At 42.2% G+C, this 17190-nt stretch overlaps 1 long non-coding RNA gene across 2 annotated transcripts in view; it reads right to left on the bottom strand.

Moving 5' to 3' along the window:
• LOC149119588 (uncharacterized) overlaps positions 1–17190 on the bottom strand; it is a 56512-nt gene that overhangs the window by 39099 nt on the left and 223 nt on the right. For both annotated transcript variants that reach the window (XR_016227638.1, XR_016227637.1), the window contains exon 2: positions 17075–17187. This is a non-coding gene — a long non-coding RNA (uncharacterized LOC149119588). The remainder of the gene's footprint in view (positions 1–17074; positions 17188–17190) is intronic.

Raw genomic sequence — 17190 nt, 5'->3', positions numbered from 1 at the left:
GCTGATGAATGGACATTTGGCTGAGCATAGTAAATTCTCAGCTAATTGAAAGCAGATAACAAGAGTAATGCATCTACCTTGAAAAACATCACACTCCTAATAAATAATTGGAAATGGCAATTTTTTGACATATGAACTGAGGGGGAAAAGTCTTAAATAAATTCTGGACTAATTCCTGTCACATATATTATACTGTATTTAGCAGTTGTGCTATATGAGAAGATTAAAAGCTATAAATCTCTTCACAATACCATCTACAGCAGTGTTTTAAATCCAAAATAAATAGGAGTAGGGTTCTTAGAATGCTTCACTGAATATTGACTTCCATGGTTTTAATGTTGTGTGGGGGGGGCAGTGGTGGTGGGTGGGTGTTATTTCCCTTTCTCCACCTGAGCTGAAAATCAAAAGAAATAGATATTTGAAGTAATCCCATGGATTATCCTGGTTACCTGACTGCTGTCACAAAGTGCATCTTCTAGGAGGTTCTTTCTAGCCCCAGTGTGATGTATGCATCAAAAAAGCATGTGTGTCACCTGGAAGCTTAGAAATGCAGCATTTTAGGTTTCACCTCGGACCTAACAAGTATTTGCATTTTAATAGGATCCCCAAGGGATTCATGTGTACATTAGTCTTGAAGAAGTGTTGCTCTAGTGTTCAATCCAGAACAAGTCTAGGTAACTTGAGTGACTGCAAGCCCAACCGTATTCATCCAGAGTTGATTTCATCCCAGGCCATGGGAGAAGTCTAATGCTCAGGCTACGTACTCAGAAAGACCTTTGGTCTCCTCCGGCCTCATATTAGGTGCTGGCCTCTACCTCCTGCCCAGACTCTGCCTTGACACTCAGTTCCAGAAACCAAGTATCTGTCTTGCCCCTTCACTCCTACTCCCCATTTCAGTTTCTCTCTGGGTCCCCAAAGAATTGGACAGGGAATTCCTAGCCAGTCATCTCCCCACCCCCTTAGCCTTTTGGGAGCTGCAGCCTTGCTTGAAGCTATCTCAAGTCTGTGCAACTACGGATCCTTGCCAGCCACCAGTTTCCCTGGACAGTATCTGCCTGCTTGCCTGGTGAGGCCTGATGGCTGCAGTGGTGGGAAGCCTACAAGCAGGCTACCGGAGGAGGGAGCTGATGATCTCTACGGGTTTCTTCCTGCTCTGGACTCTTCTTGGATTTCTGGATGATGTAGATGTATTAAGATAATTGAAGTCAGTCACTTTTTTTTAAAAAAAAATTATTTCTTTTATTTGAAAGGCAGAGAGAGAGAGAGAGAGAGAGAGACTCCCAACCTGACTGAATCCTCTTGGTTCACTCCCCCAAATACCTGAAATAGTTAAAGGGCTGGGACCAAAACCAAGATTGCAGTTCAGGGGCTGGCTTTGTGGTACAATGGGTTAAGCTACCGCCTATGATGTCAGCATCCCACCTGAGCACCAGTTCAAGTCCTGGCTGCTCCACTTCCACCACTTCCAATCCAGCTCCCTGCTGATGTGCTGTGAAAGCAACAGAAGATGGTCCAAGTGCTTGGTCCTCTGCTACCCATGAGGGAGACTGGATGGAATTCCTAGCTCCTGGCTTCTGGTTTCAGCCTGACCCAACCCCAGTTGTTGTGGCCATTTGGGGAGTGAACTAGTCTCAGTCTCTCTCTCTCTCTCTCTCTCTCTCTCTCTGTAACTTTGCCTTTCAAAAAAGAAAAACCACAGTCCAGGTCTCCCACATGGGTAGTAAGGACCCAACCACTGGAACATCATCACTGCCTTCTAAGGTCTACATTAGCAGGAAGTTGGAGTTAAGAGACAGAGATGGGTGTCCAACCCAGGTACCCCATGTGGGATGTGAGCATCTTAACCAGTGTCAGTCACTTTTAAGAAAGGTGCTTTAGCCATCATTTCTTGAATAGCTACAGTGTGTTTGGATCCTCCACTAGAACTTTACTTATATTATCTCATTCATTCCCCACAATGAGATATGTGTTATTGAAATTGTAATTGAGATATATATTGTCCAGCAAAATGCACAGATCTTAAGTGTAGAGTTAGATGAATTTTCATGCAAGTATACACTTGTGTAACCCACACTGCAGTCAAGACACAGGTCATTTTCACCACCACAGAGAGTTCCCTGGTCCCCCTTTCACTCAATCCTCCCACTTTAATAGCTACCACTCTTCTGACTTCTGTCCTGGTGGATTGTTTTTGGCTGTTCTAGAAGTACAAATAGATGCAGTCAAATGATATGATACTCTTTTGCATCTGGCTTCTTTCAATCAATCGGCATGTGGTCTGTGAGGGGCATCTGTGTTATTGTATGTATCCATAGTTCCTAGTGAGACACATTTATTAAAGATTTATCTATGTATTTGAAAGGTAGAGTTACCACAGGAGAGGGAGGGGGAGAGGGGAGAGGGGAGGGGGGAGGGGGGAGAGGGGAGAGGGGAGAGGGGAGAGGGGAGAGGGGAGAGGGGAGAGAGAGATCTTCCATTCACTGGTTCACTCCCCAAATGACTGCAATGGTTGGGGCTGGGCCAGGTCAAAGTCAAGAACCTGGAATTCTATTCAGGTCTCCCACGTGGGTGCAGGGGCCGAAGAACTTGGGCCTCTTCTATTGCTTTCCCAGGCATATCAGCAGGAAGCTGTATTGAAAGTGGAGCAGCCAGGAGTGGAAACTAGTGCTGACGTAGGATGCTGGCGCAGGCGGCAACTTAACCCTCTCTGCTACAACGCCGGCCCATGTTAGCAAGATATCCTAATCTTTGTGTTACCTGAGAGGGAATGGAGGACTGGAGAGATTGGAGAGACCAGCTGACTTGCCCTGGTCATGTGAAAAGGGCTGCACCTGGTGTTAGAATCCAGATTAAACTCTCCTTCAGGTTGCTCACACCAAGTATGTTCGATTGTCATTTTCTGAATGATCTCACTGTGTTGTGTCTGCATTTGGAGATTCTCTTTCCTTCTCAATGCTGCCTGCCCTGCCCCAGCTTGGGGTAAGGAGTATCTGTTTTTATCTGGATGGGTTTGTGGCGTCCAAAGTTAAATGGGACCCCCTCAGGTGCTGGGCCTCCTTGGGTGGAAGTGTTCTCATGTGGCAACCGCCTGAGTACGGTCTAGGACAGGGTAAAGGTGGAGCTCCCCTTCTTGGGTTCCCTCAGAAGTGGAAATAGTCCCCCTTCAGGTGAGATGAGGGAGGGTGATGATTAGCTTTAGATGTCAATGTGACTGGGTATCACAGGTGCTCAAATGATTGGTTACACACCATTTCTGTGAGCATGTTTCGACATGCAATTAGCATGTGAATTGATAGACTGGGTGAAACAGACTGCCCTCTCCATTGTGTGTGGACATCTGCCGATCTGTTGAGCGTCTGAATAGAACAAACTGGTGAAGCAGGAAAGGAGAATTGGCTCTATCTGCCCGATTGCTTGAGCTAGGCCCTGATCCTCCTCTTTCCCCCAGGCTTTCACTTATACAGTCAGCACACCTGGTTCTCGGGCCTTGGACTCAGACTGGAATCTACATCACCAGCTTTCTTGGTCTCCAATTTATACACAGCAGATCATGGAACTTCTCAGCCTCCATAATTACATGAGCCAACTCATTATAATGAATCTCTCTCTCTCTCTCTCTCTCTCTGTTCTGTTTTCCTGGAGAACCATGACCATATGTCCCCAGGGAACACATGAATGTCCTATTATTTTTGCCCCAACCATTTCACCAATATTTCCTGAGAAAAGAGGGCCTTTATTTGCCAGAAAAGAACCAAAATTCCCACAGTGTGTCCCTTACAGAATTCGCAGAATGATCTAATGGGAAAAGAATTTGTAAACTGTAAAGTGCTCTATAAAATTAAGCTGTTGTTGCAGTTCCTCACTCTTGGGTTCTGGGTTACTTCAAAGTGAAACTTCAGCCAAAAGGATAAATTTCCAATCCTGCATCTGGAAAGAACAATTTGACTACAATGCTGGTGCTGTGTGATTTTTTTTTCTTTTTTTACTCTTGAGGCTTCCTTTCATGAATATAAACGCATTTTATTTTATTACTTTTAACTCCTACAAGACTTTTTCTGCAAGATATCCTAGCCAATCAGTTTGTTTCAGTTTTCCTTTGAACATTTAAATTGAAGAAAATAGACATATAGAACAATTAAAATAATTATTAAAGAATTACTTGTACAAAACAGTTCTTTCTCATATCATTCCAGGGAGAGAAAAGAATAAGAAAAATGTGGAATTTGGGTTGAGTAGTAGAAAATTTTTCCTGACAGAGTTAATTATTTCATTAGAATGGATTAATATTAGGAGCATGCTTGGTAATTTTTAAAAATTCACAATAGCTGATCATCTCCAATAAGATTCAACCTATAATTAGAAACCATTATTATATTCTTCCTACTTTTCTTTTTGCCAATTGTAAAATTCCTAGTTTGTTTCATTTCATAGCTATTTATAGTTACATTGTTCAGTCATCCCTGTGAGTTTTTTTGCAGCCTTTCTGAATTTTGAACTGGTATAATTCAGAAGGGAATACTCCATAGTGAAAGAATTCTTTTAGATGCCGTGTGCATTATTCTTGCTTATATGGTTTCACTTGGACCTTGATTAAATGACACAATTATTTAGCTAACATGTTTAGAAGTTAAGTCTGCAGGTGTTTTGGTCATATAAGGGCACGGCTGTCTTGAGTTTTATTGTTTGGAATTTATTTTGTTGTACTGAATCCGAGCAATTATCGTGGCTAATCTCCTTCCCCTAGGTTTCTGTTTCCTCGGTTTTATTAGAGGATTTTGATAGCATAGTTCCAAGCTTCCAAGGTAGCTTCTTCCCTGACTTTCTCAATACCCAGAATGCCATTGTGTGTAAACATGTCAAGCAGACTTAGTGTTCCGTCCCCCAGATCACTGATGGGAAAGACCAAAATCATGAATTCAAAACTGATCTGCAAGGACATCATTCAAATATGAGGCAAATACTAAACCTTGCCAGTGTTGGTAGAGTATAGCTCTTTAGGGCATTGGTTGAGGTTTGGGAAGCTGGAGCTGGGTGATGAATAATTTAGACAAAAATGCTCTATAAATGGCATGCCCTTGTGCTGTTTCCAAAATGTCAAGAGCAGAATAATGTCACTTGGAAGACCCTTGGGCAAGTCACTCAGCTTCTTTGAGGCCTCAGTTTTCTCATCAATAAAATGGAGATAATAATGGCAACTTTACACAGTTGTCAGGATTAGTGGAGCTTGCCAAGTACTTGGCATGTCTGAAGAGACCACTATTCGGTGGCCGCTACATTTGGAATGAATCTCTGGATATGAGTTTTAAGCTTGTGCCCTTCCCAAAAATTGTGTGGTTTGGAGCACATGGATTTTTCCAGTTTACTAATGAATGTGTTCTTCCAAACAAAATTAAAGGCTCTTTAAAGTCAAGAGGATTACTCACACATTGTCGATACAATGATTTAAGTGAGTTAAGATGGGCGATTCCATTAATTCCTTACAAAGCTATGAAGGTTGTTTTTCTGTATCCAATTTCTTCTTAGAACTTAACAGTCTGTCTTGCTCCAATTTTATTTCCATATTTTCAATAAAACAGAAATGACATGTATAGTTCTGTAATTTCTGGGGCCATCTCCTTTCAGTTTGTGTTAAGTAATACTTACATAAGCACTTTTATTTATTGTTCCCACACACAGCTTTTTCACTTCAGACCTCCTTCCAAGTGGTGGACCAGTCACTTTCCTATATTTCCTGGAGTGAGGCAACAGATCCGTACCATTTCCAGACCAAGCTACAATGAGCTTGCCTACAATACCACAACATGTTTCTGTGGTCCTCTCCATTTCAGGCACGGCCTATCCTTGCTTCCAGTTCAGGGATCTCTCATTCATGAGTAGGTTAATCTACTTTATGTCATTAATAAAGATGTCAAATAAGGACTTAACTGACAGTAAAACCCCCACTCCCCACAGGTGGTTCTGGTAGGAAGCCCTGGAATGAGAAAAAGGCCACTGTGTGTCATCATGACAAACTTTTGGTGAATTGCAGAAATGATGGGCCCAGTGAATATGGAGCACATCACATGTTTAGTCTTTAATGATCAACTTACAACAAAGCCTAAGGGAATGTTTATATGCAGCAGGCTCAATTTGGCTTGGATTTGGACTTGGGGATTGTTCCAATGGATTCAAGCAAACTGAAAAGCCATGAAAAAAGGAATGGGAAAGTGGAAAGTATTCTGCTTAACCTCACCCGTTTGGGGCTTTCCAATTTGTGAAAGAGACATCCGATAGAGCCCCTGGCAGCGGCGGGGCATGGGGTGGGATGGGAGGGAACATCTTTAGATGAGCCCTTACTTGCCACTTTTGTTAATCCTAGAATATCAGTTTGCAACAGGAAACTAATGGATCTAAGCATTGAGCATCGATGATTGGCAGCACGACAAAAGGCAACCAGATATCATAAACTTCCAGATGGAAGACCACACCTTCATTTATGAAGGCATCCTTCCAAAAAGATCAAACCCAAATCTGATCAAACGTCTAGATTCTGTTACCAATGTACAGGAAATAATAAGACAAAGAACATGTCAAACAACACCATAGAGGTGCACTTAATAAAATTCGGATTGTACGGAATAAACGGGACAAACAATCCTGAATCTTCACAAATTGAAAGCAAAACAAAAGACATAGATGAGGCACCTATAAAACTAGAGATATTTAAGAGGCTAATTATTGAATCACAATAAATTGACTTCATCTCAATACTAACTCAAACAAATGAATGGTTAGAAAACGATCCATGAGATAAATGCAAATTTGAAAAAAAATGGAAATTTGAGTTGTAACTGGTTATTTGATGATCATAAGGAATTATGAAATTGTTATGGTATGATAAGAATCATATCTTGTGTTTATGCTCTTGTAAAGAAGCCTTCTCGCTTGGAGATGCCTACTGAAATATTTACAGGTAAGACAATCTGATGTAGGTGATTTACTGCAAAATAATATGGGAGAGGGAGAAGTGAGTAAGAGTAGAGATGAATGATGAAAGATGACAGGTAATTGCGTTTTTTATAGAGCTGAAATTCATTTTTATTTATTTTAAAAGTGGGGTGGGGGCCAGGCTGAAAACAGGAGCCAGGAACTGCATCTGGGTCTCCCACGTGGGTAGTAGGGACAGGAGTACTTCAGACATCACCTGCTGCCTCCTAGGCTGCACATTAGCAGGAAATAGGAGTTGAGAGCAGAGCTAGGACTGGAACTCCCAGCACTTTGATATGGATTTGCAGGTGTGCAAAGTGGTGTATTCAGCACTGCACCAAATGCCTGCACCGGTAACAGTTAAAGGGAGGTAACAGGGGCTCGCTGTACTATTTCTTTACTTTTGTATCTATTTAAAAATTTCCATAATACAAAATGTAAGCACTGTGAGAACCTAAATCTCAAGAGAGAAAGCAAGATCGAGAAACAGACACCATTAAGGATAAAGTGTAAGTACTGCGACAGGCACTGTATCTAAATTATGCTCTCTATTCTATATATGCCTAGACAAAGAGGTGGATTCACTTGCTATAAGAAGAGTTTCAACAAGTCTTGAGAGATCTTGCTCAAGTTCTGAAATTCATAATTGGCAGAATTTGGTTCAGAATCCAAGTCTGCCTTGAGATTTGTACTTTGAACCCCACACTACACATCTACTGTGTCCAAATATTGGAGAGACAGAGATGAAAAACAACAACAACAACAACAAAAAGCCCTGTTATTTATTACTTGGTGTCTTTCTGCCAGGCATTTTCCACACATATTATCTCCTTTTAATCCTAATGTTAAACTTGGAGGTAAGTGTTAGTATCCTTAGTGTACAGATGGTGAAACTAAGGATGAGAAAAAGGAAACACTTGCCTGGCGTTGCATAGCCGGCAAGTAAAGCATCAGGGATATTCGCCTACTTCAGTTCAATGTCAAAACATTCAGGACGGTGGAAAGACAAATATACACAAACAGCAAATAATGATTAGTGTGCCAATATCATAATTGGCATTTGTGTGGTTGTACTGTCTTTAAACTGTAAGAGAGGCTTATATCTAAGGATCTTCAAGCCTTTTGTTAAATTTTACTTATTTGGGGGCTGGCGCTGTGGTGCAGCAGGTTAAAGCCCTGGGCTGAAGTGCCAGCATCCCATATAGGTGCCGGTTCAAGTCCCAGATGCTCCTCTTCCAATCCAGCTCTCTGTTATGGCCTGGGAAAGCAGTGGAAGATAGCCCAAGTCCTTAGGCCCCTGTACCTGCATGGGAGACCCGGAGGAAGCTCCTGGCTCCTGGCTTCAGATTGGCACAGCTCTGGCCGTTGCAGCCTTCTGGGGAGTGAGCCAGCAGATGGAAGACCTCTCTCTCTGTCTCTACCTCTCTGTGTAACTCTGTCTTTCAAATAAATAAAATAAATCTTTAATTTTTTTTTTACTTATTTGAAAGGCAGAGTGACAATGAGAGGGAGGGAAAGACAGACCAGGAGAGAAAAGGGTGGAAGGGGGGTGGAATCTTCCATCCATTGGTTCACTGCCCAAGTGCCCATAATAGCCAGAGTTGGGCCAGGCTGAAACCAGGAGCTGGGAACTCCATCTGGGTCTCCCTATGGGTGGCAGGACCTCAAGCACTTGGGCCATCGCCTGCTATTTTCCCAAGTTTATTTGCAGAGAGCTGGATTAGAAGTGGAGCAGCAGAGACTTGAACTGGTGCTCCAATATGCAATGCTAGGATTGGAGGAAATGGTTGAATCCACTGTGTCACAATGCTGGCCCCTCCAACCCAAATGCTTTTGGTGTTTCACACCACATCCCTTGTGGAAGTTTCTTTCTTTTTTTTTTTTTTTAAGATGTTTATTTATTTACTTGAGAGGTAGAGTTACAGAGAGAAGGAGAGAGAGGTCTTCCATCTGTTGGTTCACTCCCCAGAAGGCTGCAATGGCCAGAGCTGCGCCAATCTGAAGCCAGAAGCCAGGAGCTTCTTCTGGGTCTCCCATGGGGGTACAGGGGCCCAAGCACTTGGGCCATCTTCCACTGCTTTCCCAGGCCATAGCAGAGAGCTAGATCGGAAGTGGAGCAGCCAGGATTTGAACTGGCGCCCATATGGGATGCCAGCACCGCAGGCGGAGGCTGAGCCCACTATGCCACAGCACCAGTCCCTCTTGTGGCAGTTTCTGTAACAGTGTGTACTGGGGTTTAGGCAACTAAACATGGTATAATAGGGTGTGGGTGACTAGGGGTACAATAAACCTTCCTAATTACAGACTTCAGGGGCAGTGGGCCTCATTCTGGTTAATGAAACACTAGGTTCTCCTAATACAATGCTTTCCCTCTTTCAGGTGCTAACCAAATACTGTTTTGCAGTGCTCACCCATGTATAACGTGCTATTATACTTCACCTATGTTAAGATCAAGCCATCCATTCTGCTTCAGCATGTTTCTTAAGAAACTGCACTGACAGCTGAGATTCATTAAAAAAAAAAAAATTCTATTATTGGACTCACGATCAATTTTGGTGTTTGGCTGTTTACTCCTAAGCCCCACCCCTAATTCCCAATGTGTTATTACGCATGTTCTCCCCAACACAGCCTCCCCTTTGAAACCCTTAAAAACCCTGAATCCAGCCGGCGCCGCGGCTCACTAGGCTAATCCTCCGCCTAGCGGCGCCAGCACACCGGGTTCTAGTCCCGGTTGGGGCACCGGATTCTGTCCCGGTTGCCCCTCTTCCAGGCCAGCTCTCTGCTGTGGCCAGGGAGTGCAGTGGAGGATGGCCCAGGTGCTTGGGCCCTGCACCCCATGGGAGACCAGGAGAAGCACCTGGCTCCTGGCTCCTGCCATCGGATCAGCACGGTGCGCCAGCCGCAACACGCCGGCCGCAGCGGCCATTGGAGGGTGAACCAATGGCAAAAGGAAGACCTTTCTCTCTGTCTCTTTCTCTCACTGTCCACTCTGCCTGTCAAAAAAAAAAAAAAAAAAACAAAACCCTGAACCCTCTTTGCGCAGGAGGATGGTAGCTCTTTAGATGTTTGTCTGCTACCTCCTCATTCTACCGATAGAATCAATTGTCCTTTTTCCTTAAACCTTGTCTTCAGTATTCGGATTCGGCCCTGTTGACAAGGACTGGACTGTCGGTAACATTTCCACATACATTGACAGTCTCTCTGCAACTCTTCAGCCAATTCTGTCTGCTTTTGGGAACTTGTCCCACACAGGGCAGGCTAGAGTGGAGATAACACTCCCGGGGGCAATCTTCCACCAGTGGGGAGTGGGAGTCAACAGATAAATGCTCCTGCTGCCCATCTTTTGAGAAAATAACCCAGGGGTCCAACTGGTGGTTCTTCAGAGGGTCCCTAGAGGCACTTCACCTCAGCTGCTCACAGAGGTAACATAGTCAACAGCATATTGGCTCTTCCTTCTTCCCTGCCTCCTGCCTCCTGTTCCTTCACTGTTGCACCTAGCTTCACCTGCCAGATTAAATCCCTGCACCCAGGTTTTTGCCTCAGCTCTGTTCTGGTAGAATTTGAACCTCTCTCGATAAAAAAAGAAATCCTGATATGTTTATTTATAAATTATAATATTTGTAAATCATATTTATGATTACTTCATTATATATACTATAAAATATACATTACAAAATTCTGAAAGGGTGAAATGGACATGAAATAAACAATAATTGTTTTTAAATTTCTATGTTCCATTGTTTTGCTTTAGTGTATGTAATGGTGTTGTATGATCCTACTTAATAATTACAAAACTTATAAAGGTAACTTTATCAAGGATACTTATTCTAAGTGTTTTACTGATAGGCCACACATTAAAAAGTTGAGAATTTACTTCCTTAGAACATCATGGCTATATTGCTCTTAAAAAACAGACTTGATCTTTTAGAGTAGTTTTAGGTTTACAGCAAAAACTCTGTGGGAAGTACAGAGAGTTCCCACATTGCCACCTGCTCCCACACACAGATAGCCTCCCCATTATCGATATCCTGCATAAAAGTGTTAATTTCTTAATAATCAATGAACCCACATTGCCACACCTTTATCATCTAAAGTCCATACTTCACATTGGGGTTCCCTTTTGATGCTGTACATTCTATGGATTTTTTTTTTTCACAAAAGATTTATTTGTTTATTTGGAAGACAGAGTTAGAGAGAGAGAGCTCTTTCATCCACTGTTTCACTACCCAAATGACCACAATGGCTAGGGCTGGGCCAGGAACCAGGAGCCTGGAACTCCACCCTGGTCTCCCACATGGGTACAGGGGCCCAGGTACTCAGGCCACCTTCCACTGTGTTCCTGAGTGCATTAACAGGGAGCTGATCAGAAACGGAGCAGCTGGGTTTCAAATCAGTGCTGGCATTTCTGGTATTGGATTAACCTGCTGTGCCACATCACTTGTCCCCATTCTGAGGACCTTGACAAATGTATAGCGACCTATAGTCACAGTTACTGTATCCTACAGAGTAGATTCATAGCTCTGAAAAATCGTCTGTGTTCCAGCCATTTATGCCTCTTTTCATCCTAACCCCTGGCAACCACAGGTCATTTTACTGGCTCTATAGTTCTGCCTTTTCCAAAAAGTCATATAGTTGAAATCATACAGCATATAGCCAATCAGGTTGGCTTTTTTTCACTCAATAATATACACTTAAGGGCTTTTCATTTTTTTATGGCTTCATTGCTCTTTTCTTTTTAGTGCTAGCTAATATTCCATTGTCTGGATGTACCACAACTGATTATCCATTCACCTACTAAAGGACATCTTGGTTGCTTCCAAGTTTTGACAATGATGAGTAAAGCTGCTATAAACATCTGTCTGCAAGTTTTGGTGTGGACCCAAGTTTCCAATTCATTTGTATAAGCCACCGGATTATGTGATAAGAGTCTCTTCAGTTTTATAAGAAAGTGCCAGACTATCTTCCAAAGCAGCTGTACCATCTTACATTCCCACCAGCAATGAATAAGTTCCTATTGCTCCATAGCTTCTCCAGCATTTGGTGTTGTGGTCAGTATTTTGTATTTTATATTTGCCATTCTTATAGGTAGACTATGGTATCTCATTACTGTCGCTCCCCGTCTTCGTGGAGGAACGACACAGGACCCTGCGCTGTTCTTTCGTCTGCTCGGCCCTCCCCGGGTTTGCTGCTGGTTCTTCCCGGGTTGGCTGCCATCCCTTCCACCTCCGTGGAAGGGCGGTTCCCCCTGCCACATTCCCCACTTCCGCGGGGGAGCGGCACACCGCCGGACTGCTCTCTCGGGGGCTGCACAGGTGTTCCCCTTAGATGTTCCTGGTGCATGTTGTCTCTCTCCTCCTTTATAGTCCTCTTCCACCAATCCCAACTCTGCTACCCACACGCCGAGTACGCTGCTCTCCTCCAATCAGGAGTAGGTCCTACAGTTTATTGGTTGAACTGGAGGCAGCTGTGTAGAAGCTGCTTCTCCCTTCTCAGCGCCATATTGTGGGAGAGCAGATGCATAGAATAAGTCTTAATTCCAGTAACTTAGTCTAGTCCGAGTTGCTCCCCACACATTACTGTTTCAACTTGCACTTCCCTAATGATGTATGATGTTGCCCATCCTTCGTGATGCTCATTTGCTGTCTGTATGTCTTCTTTGGTGAGATGTCTTTGTCTCCTTTCTAATCAGGTGGTTCATTTTCTTGTTGTTGAGTTCTAAGAGTTCTGTGCATGTTTTAGATGACAGTCTTTATCAAATATGTCATTTGAAAATGTTTCCCAATCTGTGGTTTGTCTTCTCATTTCCTTGACAAATGTCTTTTGCAAGCAGTTTTTAATTTTAATGAAAACTAAAATTATAAATTATTTCTTCATGGGCCATGCTTTTGGTGTAGTATATAAAAAGTTATCACTGAGGGGGTGGTGCTGCGGCGCAGTGGGTTAAAGCCCCAGCCTGCAGCACCACCATCCCACATGGGCCCCAGTTCTAGTCCAGGCTGCTCCACTTCTGATCCAGCTCTCTGCTATGGCCTGGGAAAGCAGTAGAAGATGATGGCCCAAGTCCTTGGGCCCCTGCACCCACATGGAAGACCTGGAAGAAGCTCCTGGCTCCTGGCTTCAGATCAGCTCAACTCTGGCCATTGTGGTCATCTTGGGAGTGAATCAGCAGATGGAAGACCTCTCTCTCTGGTTCTGTCTTTGTAACTCCGTCTTTCAAATAAATGAAATAAATCTTTAAAAAAAAAAAAGTTATCACTGAATTCAAGGTCTTTTAGCTCTTCTCCTATTTTAACTTCTGGGAGATTAATAATTTTACATTTAGATATATGACCCATTTTGAGTTAGTTTTTGTGAAAGGTATAAGGTCTGTGTCTACATTTTTTTTTTCTGGTGGATGACCAGTTATTACAGCATTGTTTACCAAGAAGACTATCTTTTTTCCATTGTATTGCTTTTATTCCTTTGTCCAAGACATAATGATTATATTTGGGTGGATATGTCTTCTGGGCTACTTCATTCCATTGATCCATTTAGCTATTCTTTCACCAATACTACACTGTCTTGATTACTATAGCTTTACACCACATCTTACAGTCTGGTGGTATCAGTCCCCCAGTGTTGTTCTTTTTTGTATTGTGTTGGCTATTCTGAGTCTTTTGCTTCTCCAAATAAACTTGAGGATCATTTTGACAATTGATATAATTGAATCTTCCTATCCATGAACATGGAATCTCCATTTAGTTAACTCTTCTTTGATTTCTTTTATCAGAGTTTTACAGTTTTCCTCACATAGATCTTGAACATATTTTGTTAGATTGTATCCAAGAATTTCACTTCTTGAAATGCTAATATAAATGATCTTGTACCTTTAATTTTAATTTCTTTTTGTTAGCAAAATATATTTTATATATTGACCTTTTATTCTGAAACCTTGCTACAGTAACTTCTTGGTTCCAGAAGGTTTTTGCCAATTCTTTTGAATTTCCTACATAGACAGACATGGCATCTGTGAACAAAGACAGTTTTATTTCTTCCTTCCAAGTCTGTATATCTTTTACTTCCTTTTTTTTGGCTTGTGCATTAGTTACAACTTCCAGTAATGTGTTAAAAAACAGTAATGGAGGGGACATTCTTGACTTATTCCTGATTTTAGTGACAAAGTTTCCACTTTCTCACTGTTAAGAAAATGTAATGTCTTAGTTGTTGGCTCTTTGTAGATCCTTCTGATGAAGTGGGGGAAGTTGTCCTCTATTCTTAGTTTGCTGAGACTTTTAAAATCATGAATGGATGTTGGATTTTTTTCAGATACTTTTTCATGATACTTGACATAATCATGTGGTTTTTCTTCCTTAGCTTGCTGATATGATGAATTATATTAATTGATTTTTTGAATGTTGCAAGCCTGGAATAAATCCCATTTGCTAAAAATAATTTTTCATTATTGACTAAAGGAACAAAATATCTTTTTAATCTTACTTTTTTATGTTTTAAATGAGAGAAATAAGATGGAATGTACTTTGTATTTTTGACAAATCACAGTTTAGCACTTTGTAAAATTGTATTTTGAAAGTCTGGTTCCAGTTCCAGCTTATTTTGATAAAACTTGGCTTGAGATGTCTGGCAAAGACACTGATAAAAATGTATGGACTCAAAAAGGAAGAAGAAGGTTATTGTCTGCACTGAGTAATCATAATAATATTTTTTTAAAAGCCACATATTAGTTGTATCAGGACTCTCCAGAAAGACAGAAGCAATAAGAGATATATCTCCTATTGTCTCTAAATAACAAGCTAGCTAAATAAATAAATTATGAAGGCCAAAAATTTACATGGTCTGCTGTCTGCAAGCTGGGGACCCAGGACTGTTGGTGGTATAATTCCTGTCCAAGTCTAAAGACCCAAGAACCAGAGGAGCTGATGGTCTAAGTCCCAGTCCAAGAGCAGGGGAAGAAGGTTAATGTCCCAGCTCAACCAGGCAATCAGAAAGGGGCCAAATTCTCCTTTCATTTTTTTGTTCTGTTTAGGCTCTCAACAGATTAGATGATGAGCACCCACATAGAGGAAGGCAATCTATGGGGTCCACTAATTCAAATGCTAATGTGAGGGGTCAGACAGGTTAATTGGCAGTTAGGTTGGTTATGTTGCAAAATGAGGAAACCAGAGTCCCTCTATAAGAGGGTGCAAAATGCTTTGCTTCCCCCAGAAGCTATCTTTAGCCAAATCAAAGTCCTGAATCCCACTTCCTTTAGCAAGACAAAAGTGCCTATCTCACTCTTCCTAGTTTCTAGTTTTATCGAGAGAATAGAAAGGTTACCTATCCCACCCTTCCAATGGCTCTTTGATTTTGATCATGAGCAAGCTAAACAGGGCAAACAAGATTACAAATCAGGTTTCCTAACTGATTGTTAGCTGATTGTCAGTTTTCTCCCAAAATTGTGCTTAAAAACTCCAGCACCAACAGCCTCTCAGGGCTGCCTCCTTTGGAGCTCCCCTCCAGGCCACTGCGGAAAAGAGGTTTCTGACATAAATAAATCTTGCTTTTCTCTCTGCCTTGTCTGCATGAAAATGCTTCTTTCGGGCCAGTGCCTTGGCGCAGTGGTTTAATCCTCCGCCTGTGGTGCCGGTTCTAGTCCCGGCTGCTCCTCCTCCGATCCAGCTCTCTGCTGTGGCCTGGGAAAGCAGTAGAAGATGGCCCAAGTGCTTGGGCCCCTGCACCTGTGTGGGAGACTCAAAGGAAGCTCCTGGCTACTGGCTTTGGATCAGCCCAGCTCTGGCTATTGTGACCATTTGGGGAGTGAACCAGCAGATGGAAGATCTTTCTCTGTCTCTCCCTCTCACTGTCTGTAACTCTACCTCTCAAATAAATAAATAAAATCTTAAAAAAAAATGAAAATGCTTCTTTCATGTGAGACAAAGAACCGAGGTAATCTGCCAATGTTTCACCCATAACACTAAAGTCATTCAGAAATAACCTCACATTCAGAAATAATTGTAATTCAGGCACCTTGTAGCCTAGTCAAGCTGAATACAATTCACCATCACATCAATTATACAAATATTTTGGGGAATAGGCTTTTAGGGTGGCAGTTAAGATCAGTGCCCCACATCAGGGTGCCTGGGTTTGATTCCTGGCTCCTGCTCCCCACTCCAGGTTCCTGCTAATGCAGACCCTGGGAGGTGGTAATGATGGTTCAAGCAATTGAGTCCCTGACACTCACATGGTAAACCTAGATTGTGTTCCTGGCTCCCAGCCCTAGACCATCCCTAGCCCAGTCCCAGCTGCTGTGAGCATTTGGGTAACAAACTAGCAAATAGTTCTCTCTTTCTCTCCCTCCCTCTTCCTTCCCTCATATAAATAAAGGATTTTAGTTTTAAAATGCAAAGATTTTTGTTGAAATCTGGCTAGTAGATTTCTGTCTTTTAATTTATCATTTGAAAGGCAGAGTGACAGAGACAGAGAGCTTTTATTTGCTGGTTCACTTCCTAAATTCCAGTAATGGCCCCATGCTAGGACTGCAACTAGCAGCCAGTAATCCAATTCAGCTGTGTGGCAGGGCCCCAACGACTTGAACTATCATCTGCTGCCTCCTAGGGTATGCATTGGCAGAAAGCTGGAATCAAGAGTGGAGCCGGCACTTGAAAACCCAGGCACTCCAACATGGGATACAGGGGTGCCAACCACTAGGCCAAACGCCCGTCCCAAATTTCTTTTAATACCAGGCTATTCTAGTAAAATAAGTAGAAGATGCAACATTTTGAAAATATCTTCATTTGGAGGATACTTGAACAGGATTGAAAATTTCATGTCTATGGTTTTTTATGTGTATAGATATGAAAGTTTTTATAATTGTCACCTATACACATCCTTTTTTTAACTAAAAATAACACAAGGAAGGAAATTTGCAAACATCTTTGTTCTCTGTATAAAATGTTTCTTTCAGAAACTAGTTACTTTCTCACTTGTTTAAAAAAATGACCTTCAACCTCAAAGGTAGAGATTATGTGCTTTTACAACAAGTTTCTACTAAATAACAATGGATTGAAATAGAACAATCCTCAGAACTGATTGGAGACATCACTATATAAACCCGCAAACTGTGTCCACTCACCTGTTGTGCAGAAAGCCAATCACAGACCCTGGTTTGGTGGAAGAAAGGAGGTGGTGATTGCAAACTACAGAGCCAGCAGCTCCCTCTTTATTCCCAGGCTCCTCAAGGTGATACTG

Source organism: Oryctolagus cuniculus, chromosome X (assembly GCF_051225735.1).
Source record: "Oryctolagus cuniculus isolate XC-2025 breed Fujian yellow rabbit chromosome X, ASM5122573v1, whole genome shotgun sequence".
NCBI classification, from domain to species: Eukaryota; Metazoa; Chordata; class Mammalia; order Lagomorpha; family Leporidae; genus Oryctolagus; species Oryctolagus cuniculus.
The sequence above is the reverse complement of the archived record's forward strand: the minus strand, read 5'-3'. Positions and strand labels throughout refer to the sequence as shown.